The sequence below is a fragment of the Melospiza georgiana genome, chromosome 21 (genome assembly GCF_028018845.1).
Source record: "Melospiza georgiana isolate bMelGeo1 chromosome 21, bMelGeo1.pri, whole genome shotgun sequence".
Taxonomy (NCBI): domain Eukaryota; kingdom Metazoa; phylum Chordata; class Aves; order Passeriformes; family Passerellidae; genus Melospiza; species Melospiza georgiana.
The window spans coordinates 2,831,160-2,845,111 of record NC_080450.1 but is presented as its reverse complement, the minus strand read 5'-3'; positions in this window follow the sequence as shown (position 1 = coordinate 2,845,111).

The window sequence follows — 13,952 nt, the reverse complement described above, 5'->3', positions numbered from 1 at the left end:
TCAGCACAACTTAGGTGGCCTTGAAAAGGTGCTGAAGCAGGAGCAGTGAGTAGGAAAGTGCAGGTACAGAGAGGGAGACATGGCCCTGGGACATTGAACCGCCTTTGAAAATCTCCTTCTGACTCCCTGAGGCTCTCTTGAAAATGCCACTCTAAGTTACCATCAATTTTGATAATTAAGCACTGATTTAATTTTAGAGTAACAATAATTGTCAACATTTTCCAACCCAAGCACCTTAAATTAGACACGCAGCTCTAAGGCTGGCGCGGGATCAAAGCGAGGTTCTGGGAGATGCTGAGCACACACCGAGGTTGTGCTCAGGACTTCACAAACCCAGGCCATGTGGGCTTGGGCCCCTGCCAAACGAGGTGCACTCAACATGCGTTTCAACACCTCGCTTTAGGCACCTCGGATTAAAAAAAATTAAAGGAAAAGAGTTGGCTGGGAGTGTTGCTGTGATTTTCCCCGGATGGTGAAAGCGCAGCTTGGCCGTGGTTCTGTGAGGGGAGGGCTGGGGCACACCTCAGAGCCCGTGCAGGGTGTGACAAGGATGTCACCAGGACGTGGCCAGGTGGGTTCTCTGAGCCTCCTTTCCCAGGTTTGTTCCCCTCCAAAGGGACTCAGCGTCCCACGGTGGCTTTGTGGTGGGTGCTGGCAGCAGGGAGGGGTGGCCAAGTGTAGCCCCACATTTCTCTTGACAGAGAGAAGCAAGGCACAATTCTTCCCAAGAATATTCTTATCTCACTTGCTGTGCAAAAATGGAATGCAACATGGAGATTGTTTGCCCAAATTCATGGTGTTTTGTTTCCTTGGTCTATCAGGACCAGGTGTGTGTGGGGACTTTGGGGTGACAGTCACGAGATTCTGGGCAGTTGAGTGCTTGGCAGATTCAGTTCAGATGTAATGTAACATAGTGTAATATAACATAGAATAATATAGTATAATAAAGTAATTAATTAGCTTTCTGATATCAATGGAGTCCTCCTCATCTGCTCTCTCCCCCTGCAATTTCCATAGCCAAGGCCCCCTTGGTGACAGGGGGTGCAGGTGCCAGGGATGCTGCTCTGCCAGGGAAGGGCAGGAAGGATTCCCTCTGGGGCATCCTGTATGAATTCCACAGAAGGAATGCCCCGTGTGTGTCCTGCTGGGATGGGCCAGTCCCACCCTTGTTTTGGGTGGGGGTCCCTGCTGGGGCTAGGGAGGGTCCCCAGCGCCCACCCCATGTCCCGTCCCGCAGGGCGAGGTGTCCTGGCCAACATCAAAGGCTGACGAACCCAATCCAAGCCCGTATCTCTCCTCCCTTTGATGAGGCTTCACCTCGCCGTGCTCCCCACGCCCAGCCCCACCCCGGGCTGCTGCTTTTGCTTTATTTTTAGCAGTGATTTGGAAATTACTGGGGCTCCTCTTTTTTTTTTTTTTTTTTTTTTTTTATATATTTTCTTTCATCCCCCCCCCTTTTTTTTCCCTCTTAATCTTTCCTTTTCCCCCCTTTTCATCTTTCCTTTTTCTTTTTTTTTTTTTCTCCTTCTCTTTTTCTTCCCAAGGCTGTGAAGGAAAAGAGCCCCCCGAACCCCCAGCCCGCCGTTAAGGGCACATTCACACCTCTTCTCCTTGCCTTGTCTCCCCTTTATTCTTATGAAGCTCTCATTGATTATTGCCCTTAAATTCCTCAGTCCGGTCATAGATAAAAGGATAACCACTTCAAAGCAAAGTGTTAAGAGTTTAACCTCGAGCTAAAAGAGTGGACAACAAGGTAATTGAGGGTAATAACTGATCACAGACCTACTTTCAAAGGCACATGCAAGCCTCACTTTCAGATGGCTTTAATTTTATTAACATTTGTAGCAGCTCTAGATGCTTTTGAATCATTACAAACTTCAAAGCTTGAGGTAACACTCCAAATGGAGGACCTGACACCAGGTTTTTTGTTCGGGCCCACATCATATTGATAGTCTCTCTTGCAAGCATGTAACATCTCTTCTCAAACTATAAAAACCTAGATGAAGAAAATATTGCCAATAGAGAAGATCAAAGCCTGAACCTCCCTTTGAATGATCCCAAAGAAGTCAAAACAGAAAACAACAAGGGGGAAAAAATGCATCTATATGACTCCAACTGTCTTTATCCATATTTAAACTTGTCTGCTGAGGCAGATGAGGATGGATCATTCTCCCTGAGTTTTAGCAAACTATTTGGCTGATCCTCCGTTTCTCTTTGGGCATTTGGAGCTGGCCCTTTGTCTTTTTATGGCCAAAAGCCCAAGAATTTGGGACCAGCACATAGAGGAACAGCCCTGACCCAGCTGGGAGGGCAGCCAGGTGAGGCAAACAACAACAACAAAAAAATTATAAACTGAAAACCCAGATACAAAAATGAAAATTATAAAAACACCCACAGTGCTCCCTTCTCCAGCCCCTGATAATTCCAGGAATAAAGGTCATGTGTGGATGTTGATCTGGTTTGCAGTCAAATGGGGTTGGTGCCCAGGATGTGCCCATGGGCACCCCAGGCTGGGTTTGCTGCACAGCTCCTTGTGCTGACCATCCCAGGGGCAGCACGGTGAATGAGCCCAGGAGTTGATCCAGGGTATAAATAGCCATTTTCTTTGTCTATTTTTTGTGAGGGAAGGGTTATTTTTAGCCGGGTGAGTTCCCTGAGCTAATGCCTGAAGCATTCACAATGAAGGGGGTGGCCCAAGGAAACGGGCTGGCCCTGCTGCCAAAAAACACATCCCTGCTCCCCTCTGCACAGGGGCTGTGCCACTTGGGCTGTGCCCAGGCTCTGAGCAGCTTCAGGCTCAGGGACAGCCTCCCCAGCCTCTGTAAAGTCATCAAGAGAGGAAAAATGACTTGGAATATTTTTTTTTTCTTGCTGGTTTTATAGTGGTGTAATCCTTTCCTCCTGATTTGCATGGGTGTAACAGCAGCATCAGGCAGGTTATTATTCTGGTGCACTCCAGGACAAAGGGCTGGCTCTGGCTGCAGGGGGTTGAGCAGTGTCCCAGCTGTGGGGTCACAGAGCCGTGGAAGGGTTTGGAGGGGAAGAGACCTTAAAGCTCATCTCATTCCACCCCTGCCATGGTGATGGTGGTGCCACCATTTCATGCCACCACCTTCCGCCATCCCAGGGTGCTCAGAGTCACATCCAGCCTGGCCTGGGGCACTGCAGGGATGGGCACAGCTCCTCCTGGCACAGCTCAGGGCTCCCAGGGCCATCCCAGCTGAGCACAGCGGGCTTTTCAGGCTGGAGGCCAGGGCTTGGTGACCAACTCTGACCCGGGGTTTCATCCTCTCACTGGGAGCCACGGGTGACAGATCCACATTCCCAGCGCTGGCTGGTGTCAGGTGTATCACAGGAGAGCCTCATTATCCATGTTCACTTCAAGAGTCAACGTGTCTGAGCTTGTGGAAACCACATCCTTTAAATGTATTAAATAGCTCTGCCTTGAGCCTGCTCTGATATTACATTCTCCATGAGCTGAAATCGATTTAATATTTAAAAAATCAATTTAATATAAAAATTTTTAATTAAATTAAATTAATTTTTAAAATAGAAATCTATTGAATGCAATCCAATTTATTTATAATAGAAATAAATAGAAATAAACATAAAATAAATAAATAAATAAAAATTTAAATTTAAATAAATTAAAATGTTGAATACAATCCAATTTATTTATAATAGAAATAAATAGAAATAAATATAAAATAAAGAAATAATAAATAAAAATTTAAATTTAAATAAATTAAAAATATTTATAAATATAAATATATTTATAGAGATAAAATATAAATATAAATATAAATATAAATATAAATATAAATATAAATTATAAATATAAATATAAATATATTTTTATATCTGCTCTTCGCTTGGGCATGTGCCTGTGTAACTAAAGGACAATGGTGTATTGCTTAAAACTATGGGGTTTATCTAATTTTGTTGTCTAAAGTTATGGCTAGAAGAATAATCAGCTGTCCCAGCATTTCTTTCATTGAGTCCATCATCAGACAGGGTGGATAAGTGGAACCCAGCACTAAAATATGTCATAGGTGCCCAAGGGAAGCCCTTGCAGAGCTGGACCTGCACGAGGTGTGATCAGAAATCCAAATCCCTGTTCCTGTGACCAGTCGGTTCCTCTGGAGCTCTGCCATCCCCCAGGCCAGCAGGGAGCAGGAGGTGCCCCATTCTCCTGGGATCTGCTCACCCTCCCAGTGACCTTCAGGGAGGGAAATCCATCATGAGAGTGCTCTCAGTTAATCTGAGCAGCCAGCCATGGGATGGGGATCATAATCAAAGAGTTATTTCCATGATTTCCAAAGTTTTCTTTTCCATTCCCAAGCAAATTCCCTTCATCCATGATTGAGATGAGGTAAGTGTTCTCCTTCCAGCTTGCAGGGGGCTTGGGTGGAAGCTCTTATTTCCATTCCATGCACAGAGGTGAACAGACCCTAGATCTGAATCAGACCCTAAAAGTATCTCTGACAAATTCCTCAGAACCAGTGTTTTTTGGAGGTGAAACACCTCCAAGTGTTTTTTGGCGGTGTGAAACACCACAGCAGCGTGGTTGTCCTGTAGCCAACCTCACGCTGCATCACCCACAGCAGGATTTCAGCTTTTACTGCTTCCCAGGAGTTTTTAGGGCTTCCCCCAGGTGGAAATGTTCCCTTTACAAACTGAATTTATCTCAGGAAGCAGCAGCAGCTGGGACTCAGGAGGTGACAGCCACCTCCTGCTCCCCTCAGTGCTTCCTGCCATGGACACCATCCCCTGCATCGCCACTAATGAGCTGATCTGCAGCTCTGATTAGCGTGCAGGGGGTGTGCTGGCCTTTTCCAGGGGAATTACAGCAAGGTAGGAACTGCTCCGGTGCCAGAGCATCCTCCTGGGGACGGGTTTTGCTCCCTGGGATGGTTCTTGGAGGAACAGCAGTGGTGGGGAAATGACTACCAAAAAAAACGAGGGAGGATCTCTCAGTTGTGACGTGATAGTCTGGATTATGCTGTCAGGATAACAGGAGATTTGAGTTAGAATTGTTTTCAGATATTAAAAAAAAACCCCAAAGTGTTCTAATTTCAGTCCTGCTGGGAAAAGCCCAGAAGCTGGTTTGGGGCTGGGGTGCAGAAATGGGGATTTGGGCTGATAACACTTCACTTTCTCCTGAGTTTCAGCAGTATGAGGTTCCCAGTCCCCCCCATTTTCCTAGAGAGAAAGGATACTGGGTAATTTCCAGCTTCTGTGAAAGGATTAGAAAGCAAAAGGAAAAAAAGATTAAAATAGTATTTTGATGGTTTCTCCCCCAGCATAAATATTTCTAGTAAAAAGAAAAATAATCATTAATGAAATGTATGTCCAAGCAGCCTTTTTGGGTCTGGCCAGGAGAGAGACTGACCTCACACTCAGCAAGTTTCCCTTCCTTTTAATGAAAAGGAAAAACAAAGCTGCCAATATTAATTATTTAAGGATTATGGTGGAGGTTCCCACAGTGGAAGAAAACACCTTTTCATACAATCAATAGGGCTTTGGCAGAGGAAGACACAACCTACTAAAAAGAAATGTAGATAAACTGGGAGAAGGGGGAGCAGAAAAATGTGGTTTTAGATGAAATGGCCCCAGTAATTTGGTGCTGGTTTGGGCACAGCTGCTCAGGAGGGGTGACCTGAGGATGTGGGGGTGAGAATTTCTCCATGCAAAGCCTCCTCTCTCCAGCCTGCATTTCACACCTGGAAATAAATGCATCCTTAAGAAAATTATTGTTTCTTTTGTGGCCTCAGGACTGGTCCAGCTTTTGAGAGGCATCACCCAGCTCCTGACAGCACCACGGGGCTGGGATGGATCTCACACCCTTCACTGTCCTTAATTCTGAGAATTGAATGGACAGGCAGAAACAAACCAAAGCAGGTATGATTTTAGGGTATTCAACTCTGACAGCACACCTAAAAATAACCATGCACAAAGGGCTTGGGTTTGGTTTGTATTTTTTTTCTACCTCTGGAACTGAAAAGTTTTATTTGACTTTATGATCTGCAAGTTTTCCACTAGTCAGGAAAGCCTGTTCTCTCCTAACTGTTGTCTCTCCTCCTGCTTTTTCCATTACCATCCTGCTCTAAGGGCTGTGTGGATCAGGAAATTTGGGTCCAGGAAGGTTTTTTGGGATGCCCTGTAGCAGGCAGGGTGGGAGTGGGCTGTGGCAGCAGGCACGGGAAGGGTTAAACTTCATGCTGCAGCTGCAAAGCCCAATTTCTTTATTTCCTGTTAATGACATTATTGCCTACATAAAACCATTGAAACATGTTTCTTTCATTTGTTTAATTTCAAATTCTGAGCACACTAGCTGGAAACTATGTTTAATAGTTAAATTCAAAACATTTGGATTTCCTTCCCTCGCTGAGATTTGCAGGGAGTGCACTTCATCCTTGGTTGGGTTTTCAAGGAGCCATTTTTACACAGCTATAGGAGCCAGCCAGAAAACAAACCAGATTAAATTGCAGAATCAAATCACATCAGTTCAGGCTGGTAACACATCATATATTTCCCTTCCTCTGCAGTCAGGCCAAGATAGCATCAGCCCCAAGTCGTGTTGGAGCATCCAGAGCCAGGACACCCCTCTGTGCACGCAGGAGAAGGGCTTCCCTGAGCATGCCTGGAAAAAATGTTCCTGTTTCCATGAAAAAATGGAATGGAATCTCCTCCAGGCCCTGCTGGCAGCGATGCTCCTGCCACCTCCCCACATTCTGAGCGCCCCAGAAGGGCGGTGTGGGAAGGAGGAGGGCACACCAAGGTGGATCTGAGCCACCCCAGGCTGGAAGGGAAACCCTTCAATCCGAGCCTGTTGGGCTGATAAAGCTCCAGGCTGCCAGAAACATGGTGTGGGGTGATGGTTTTAGCAAATGCTCTGTCCCACTGTCAGGTTTGTCCCCTCAGGGTGATGGATGCTCGCAAGTTGTGTGGAGTGATTGCTTGGAGTGTCTCAAAGTCACTTCATGAACACTCACAGGGTTAGAGCATGGAGAAACTGGGCTTTGAACCACTTCAGATCCAGCTTCTCCTTGGCACCGTGTGCTAATGAAACCCAGAACCAGCACTGTGAGCAAAAGCAGTGAGCAGAGGGGGGAAAATGAGAATGTGGCCCTGAGCAGGGCTTTAAGGAGTCATGACAAGAGAACTACAGTCATTGTTAGCAGAAGCAGTGAGCAGAGGTGGGAAAATGAGGAATGTGGCCCTCAGCAGGGCTTTAGGAAGTCATCACTGACATGACAAGAGAACCACACTCGTTGTTCTGCCATGGCATCAGGGTACATCCCTGGGAGCCACAGCAGTGCACAATTTCCCATTAAAAAAATCTGCATTTGACAGAAAAACTCAAGAGGATTTAAATGTTACATTCCAGGGCCATATGCAGGGACACCTTCCATTAGACCAGGTTGCTCCCAGCCCTGTTCAGCCTGGCCCTGGACATTTCCAGGGATGGGGAATCTTGCTGTCCTTGTTACAGGAAGGTGGCAGAGGCTTTTTAATTTTTTAAGGATGTTTAATTTTTTTTTTTTTTTTGTTAAAGGCTATTGATTAATTTATATAGGATGATCAGTTTTTTAGGTCAGCTTTAAAGTGGCAGGTTTTGAGGTGGTTTTTATCACAGTCTCACTTCTAGTTTTGCTCATTTGTGCATGGTGAGGAAGGGGTGGTGGAAAAAATAAGCCATGGGAAGCTGGTCATAAATATCCTCATTTACCTCTTTTGCTCCCACCCTCTCTTCAATCTCTGTTCTGTGCAGGTGATGGAAGGAGTTCAGAAATGTTAATAGATAGCAAAGTGCTCGTGCGTGTTTTATCAGCTCTCCTGGAATGGTTAATGCTGATACCGTGCCCCTTTCAAGTCTAAAAAATCTGGGCAAGCGTGTGCAGATAGCAGGGAGTGCACTGAACAAAACATCAAGGCAAAGAGTCTGTGGGGGGGAATGGAAATGGTGAAAGGATTATAGGAGAGAAAATGTATCGGACTTATCTGGCCATGGTCGCTAACAAAAGTGTGTCAGTTTATGGGATGATCTTCAAACCCCACAAAACTAATTGTGTGTTTGCTTGTCTTGTTTGTGAGTATCTCTGGCAGTGTTCTTCCCCCCCACTGGAAAAGCGTGTCTTTGTGTGGATAATACCCTGTGCCTGCAGAATGTGGGGAGATTGCACAGCCCAAAGGGTTCATACCTCTTAAACTAATGATGTTCAACTAGTTTATTAAAAAAAAAAAAAAAAGAAAGAATAACTTCAAAGGTTCACATGTGGGTTGCAAACCTCTCATGTCTTCTGTATACAGGGTCTTCCTCTTATTTTGATCAAGGCTGTTCCCAGCACTTCTGTTGAAACAGTCCCAAGCCTTTGATGTTGTTATCAACGTGACCACCAGTGTGAGCTGGGTGACAGAGGGGACATCAACCACACTGGGGGGCTGCATCCTCCCCTCTGGGGGACCTCATGGGCTCTGCCTCTCACTGGGCAGCTTTCCTGCTGGGAAGGTGATTTCTAGACCCCGAGCCCCTGGCCTGCTCTGGCTTGGGGTGGGAAGGGTGAATAGGCAAGGGCAGGCACAGGGATGGAGTGGGGAGCAGGAGGGAGGGCTTGGAGGGGTCCTGGAGGGGATGTGACCCCCAGTGGGGGCTGTGCATGGAGAGGAGGGAGCTCTCAGCATGCTTGATTCATGTTTCCTCTCTAGTTTCCATCCATGTCCTTGTGACCCCCTGGCAGTGCCCAAGGCCAGGCTGGACAGGGCTTGGAGCAACCTGGGCCAGTGGAAGGTGTCCCTGGCCATGGCAGGGGCATGGAACAGGATGAGTTTTCAGGTCCCTTCCAACCCAAACCAGTCTGGGATTCCGTGATTCAGTGATCCTGCTGTGGTTTTAGCAGAGGGGCATCAGCAGAGCCAGGGTCAGGCAGCAGCACCATGCCCTGGCCTGATGGTGAGGTGTGGTGGCATCTCCTGGGCTGGACAGGCTGTGCTGGCATCTCCTGGTGGGTTGGACAGGCTGTGCTGGCACCTCTTGGCATGGACAGGCTGTGATGGCATCTCTTGTTAGGCTGGACAGGCTCTGGTGGCATCTCTCAGGTTCTTTGAGGTTCCCTGCCCACGCTGTGTCCCCTTGCACAGGGAAGGGCTCTGACTTTGTCCTCTGGTTTAGGACTTGTGGCTCCTGACAAGCACAGTGTGGGCACTGCTCTGATGTGCTGGGCTGCTGGATTTGATTTGATTTGATTTGATTTGATTTGATTTGATTTGATTTGATTTGACTTGATTTGAGCTCCTGGTCCCCTGTCACCTCCACGAAGCCCCTCAGAGGGACCAACAGGAGAGCCCTGGGCTCTGGGCTGGTGCTCTGTGGGAGGACAAGAACCCAGAGCCATCCCTTTAGGAGCCCCATGGGCACACAGGAGCCAGCTTGGCTGGGTGCAGTCAGGAGCAGCCCAGGCAGTGTGCACTGGCACATCTGCAATGCTCTCAAAGACCCCTCTGCCGCTTTCTTTCCCACTTTTTTTTTTTTTTTTTTTTTTACTACCTGCTCTATAAAAAGCTCAAAGTAAAAAAAAAAAAAAAAAAAAAATTAATTTCTCTTTATTGTGCAGCTTCGCTGTGAACTGATTCTTTTAATCTAAAATTATTCCTTTTTGGTGGCACAATCTGACTTGAAGCTTCTGTGCTGGCTGTGAACATGACACAGAGCAGCAGCCAGAGAGGAGGGACAGGCTGTGTCTGCCCTTTGCTGGGCACCAGGAGGGCTGAGCACGGCTGGAGGACGCTGCTTTAAACAGCTTTTTGCAGCCTTTTCTCCCTCATTTGACTGGGTTTTCATCTCAGATGCAGAGAAAGGCTAACAAATAAAATATAAATAGTTAATTTTCCCCTCTGCTCAACCTGGGAATTCAGATTCAAGTTTAGACAGGAAAATCAGAAGGAAATTCAAAGATCCTCTGCTTTCTTGATGACTGCAGCTGCTACCTGAACACAGAGATTCCCTGTAGATCTGTGAACAAGGACTTCCAGAAGCTGCTAAAGATGAAGAAAACTCTGGAAGACCTTCCTGTACCTGCCACCGCCTGCCTCGTTCACCACACTGCTTTCAAATCCCAGGCAGGACCTGACTCTTCCCTGTGGGCAGGAGCAGAAAAGAGACTCCTGACCAGACATGAGTGGGGCCACCACTGCTCTGGGCAGGACAGGCTGCTCCCTGGTGCCTTGGTTTCAAAAGAAAGGAAGGCAGGAGCCTCCCCTGAAATGGAAAATTGAAATTTTTATTTTTCTGAATCCAACACCTTCCACTGTCCCAGGCTGCTCCAAGCCCTGTCCAGCCTGGCCTTGGGCACTGCCAGGGATCCAGGGGCAGCCACAGCTGCTCTGGGCACCCTCCCAGGGAAGCATTTCTTCCTAATAATCAGTGTAGCTCTGCCCTTAGTCAGTGTGCAGCACTGCCCCTTGTCCTGTCAGTCTGGGCAGGGCAGGTGGCAAAGCCTGTGGCCAAAGAAATTATACATACATATATATATATATATATATATATATATATAAAAATTATTATTATTAAGTTTTATTCTTATTTTTAAAATTTTTTATTTGTATTTTTATTTGTAATTTTATTTGTTTTATTATTATAAATTATCACCTTCCACACTGGCTGTGCCAAGGCACCTCCTGATTAATGCCAAGGCACAGTGGAGCCCCTTGCTCCAGGTGGCAGGTGGCAAAGCCTCTGGCCAAAGAAATTATTAATTTTTATTTTTATTTTTATTATTTTTATTTTTATTTTTATTTTTATTTTTATTTTTATTACAAATTATCACCTTCCACACTGGCTGTGCCAGGGCACCTCCTGATTAATGCCAAGGCACAGTGGACCCCCTCGCTGGCCCAAGAATTGCTATAAATTTTAAATTAAGGAGATCTCAGGTAAAAAAAATGGGAGCAGGGAAGGACAATCAGGACACCTGGGCAGCTCCCCACAAACCCCAGCCCCAGGGGCTCTCCCTGCCCTCCTTGTGTGCCCCCAGGGTCCCCTTGTGGCTGGCACAGAGAGGGTGGGCACTCAGCAGGTGTTTGGGGGGGCTGCTCCTCCGCACCTGCAGTGCCCAGGGTTTGGTCAATGCAGTCCCTGTCTGCGTCCCTGCTTGCTCTCCCAGGGTGGTGTTATTGCACAACGGGGTTTGGAGAGAAGCACTGGGTTAAATGGCGTTTTTATGAAATGGGATGAATGAGCCTTAATGAGATTTTCTTCCAAAGGGAACGAGTCTGAGGTTTTCAGCCTCCATTACGAGGTTTTATTTTCTGTGCTGTAGCAGTAATGGGACTAGGAGAGGTTTTATCCAACATTGTTTCAAAGAAAGTTGTAAGGAGAAAGGTGGTCAAGTCACCTCATCATGGCTGGAGGTGACACCACTGTCACCATCCCAAGGGGCCCAGAGGGACACAGGCTGTTCATTCTCCCAGGACAGGACCATATTGTATGGCTCAGCAGCATCGTGGCACATTGATATTTGGCATTATGAGCAGCAAAAAAATGAATAATCCTAATAATCCATAACTCTTCTTGTGCCTTGAAAGGGCTTTTACTGTTCAGCTCGTGGGCTTGGCGGAACATTTGCTTTCCATGTCCAGTGGGGGCCATTCCTAGGCCTGGGAAATGTGTAACTGGGCAGCAACAACAAATTCACCCTCTTATTCTTTCATTATTAGCCCAGCAAATTCACCCTCTTATTCTTTCATTATTATCCCAGCAAATTCACCCTCTTATTCTTTCATCATTACCCAGCTTGCCCAGCCCCGGCAGTTCATGGCTGTGTGAGGCTCCAGGATGGATTGTGCCATTGGATGGGTGACAAAATTGTGGCTCCAAAGGACACCCCATCCAGGGCCACCACAACACACATCCTCTGGGGGTGTTTGCTGTTTGTTCTGGTGCAGAGGGGCTGAGCAGGGCCTGGAGCAGGAGCAGCTCTGTGCTCTGGGCTGGGGATGGTGCAAACCAGCAGCTCTTCCTCACAGAGAAGGTGGGAAGGGACAGGGACAGGCCTGTGGTTGTGATCCTGGCTTCTGAGCCCTCATTTAGGATCAGGCTGTGCCTGGGACATCCAGGGGCATGCAGGGACCAGGGATGTCCACTGGAGCATCTCTGGGGTGGTGCTGTCCCAGGATCCCCATCCTTCCCGTGGGGTTTCCTTTTGCAGGGCAGGAGGAGAGAGGGGAGGCACTGGGAGCAACCAGGGAGCAGGGTCTGTGTGGGGTCTGTGCTGGGAGCAGGGTCTGCCTGGGCTCCAGTTTCCTGGGCTCTGGGGTCTGTGCTGGGAGCAGGGTCTGCCTGGGCTCCATTTCCCAGGGCTCTGGGCTCTGTGCTGGGAGCAGGATCCATCTGGGCTCTATTTCTGGGCTCTATTTCTGTCTGGGCTCCAGTTCCTGGGCTCTGTGCTGGGAGCAGGGTCTGCCTGGGCTCTATTTCTGGGCTCTATTTCTGTCTGGGCTCCAGTTCCTGGGCTCTGTGCTGGGAGCAGGGTCTGCCTGGGTTCTAGTTCGCAGGGCTCTGGGCTCTGTGCTGGCTGGAAGGGGCAGCTCTGCAGTGTGCCCTGGATGTGGGACAGGGCCTGGGGACAAGAGCAGGGCCAGCAAGGGACTCCACTGTGCCTTGGCATTGCCCAGGAGGGGCCCTGCTGATGCTCAGGCACAGCCAGCATGGAAGGTGGCATTTCTTTGGCTTTGCCACCTGCCCTGCCCAGACTGACAGGACAAGGGGCAGTGCTGCACACTGACTAAGGGCAGAGCTACACTGATTATTAGGAAGAAATGCTTCCCTAGGAGGGTGCCCAGAGCAGCTGTGGCTGCCCCTGGATCCCTGGCAGTGCCCAAATCCAGGCTGGACAGGGCTTGGAGCAGCCTGGGACAGTGCAAGGTGGATGAGTTGGAATGGGATGAGCTTTAAGGTCCCCCCCAACCCAATCCTGTCTGTGATTCTATAATAATGATAAAAACCAAGCCAAGCTGGACCCACCAGCTCTGCCAGCCAGACCAAGGTGGGCTCTGGACAGAGGGAACTGCAGAGCCCACAGGTCCAGGCTCGGAGCAGGCTGAGGAGGAGGAGGGCAGGAGCCTCCTTGGATCTGGAGGGCAGGTTTGGGGGCCAACCCCTAATTAAAACCTTTTGTATGAAGTTCCAAACCCTCCATTCCGTGCCTGGTTAATATTTAACAGCTGGGGCCGGAGATGGGAACACAACTGCGGCCGGGCTTTGGCTGCTGTGCCAGTTCTATTGCAATCAGGGATTGTTTAATTAGCCTGCAGAGCGAAAACAGGCCCGCGGATTATACATATATATATAAATATATAAAATAATAATAATAATACGGGGACCCGCCCCATTTTCTCCCCGACATGAAAACTTTTAGCAAAGTTTTTAATGCCGGGGAGTCGCGCCCGGCCTGCAGCGCTGATGTGGGCTGGGGAGGGGGACGGGGGATGCGCGGGGGATGCGCGGGCGCTGCGCGGGGCGGCGCAGCAAAAGGGGCGCTGCGCCTTTAAGGCGGCGGAGCGGCGGCTGCGATCGCTTCCCTTTGATAAGGTCCTGGCAACTCTGTAGCCGCCGCGGGATGCCGCGGGAAGGGCGCAAAAAATAAATCCCGACCCCTAAAAATATAAAATAATTTGATTTTCCTCACCAGCGCTGATTACGCGCCTTTCCTGCCGCCCCCGGCCGCGCTGGAGCCGCCTCCGCGCCCGCCTCGCACCGGGGATGCCCCGGGGCTGGGAGCCCCGGGAGGGGACGGGGGTGCTCCCCCGGCTTCTCCTTCTTTCTCTTTTTAATTTTTAAAATTCTTTGGGCCCTTTTTTCTCTTTTTTTCCTCTTTTTTTCTCTCTTTTTTGTTTTTTTTTTTTTTTTTAGTGCGCTACCGCCCTTGCAGGACCGCTCCGCCGGGCTGCGCTTT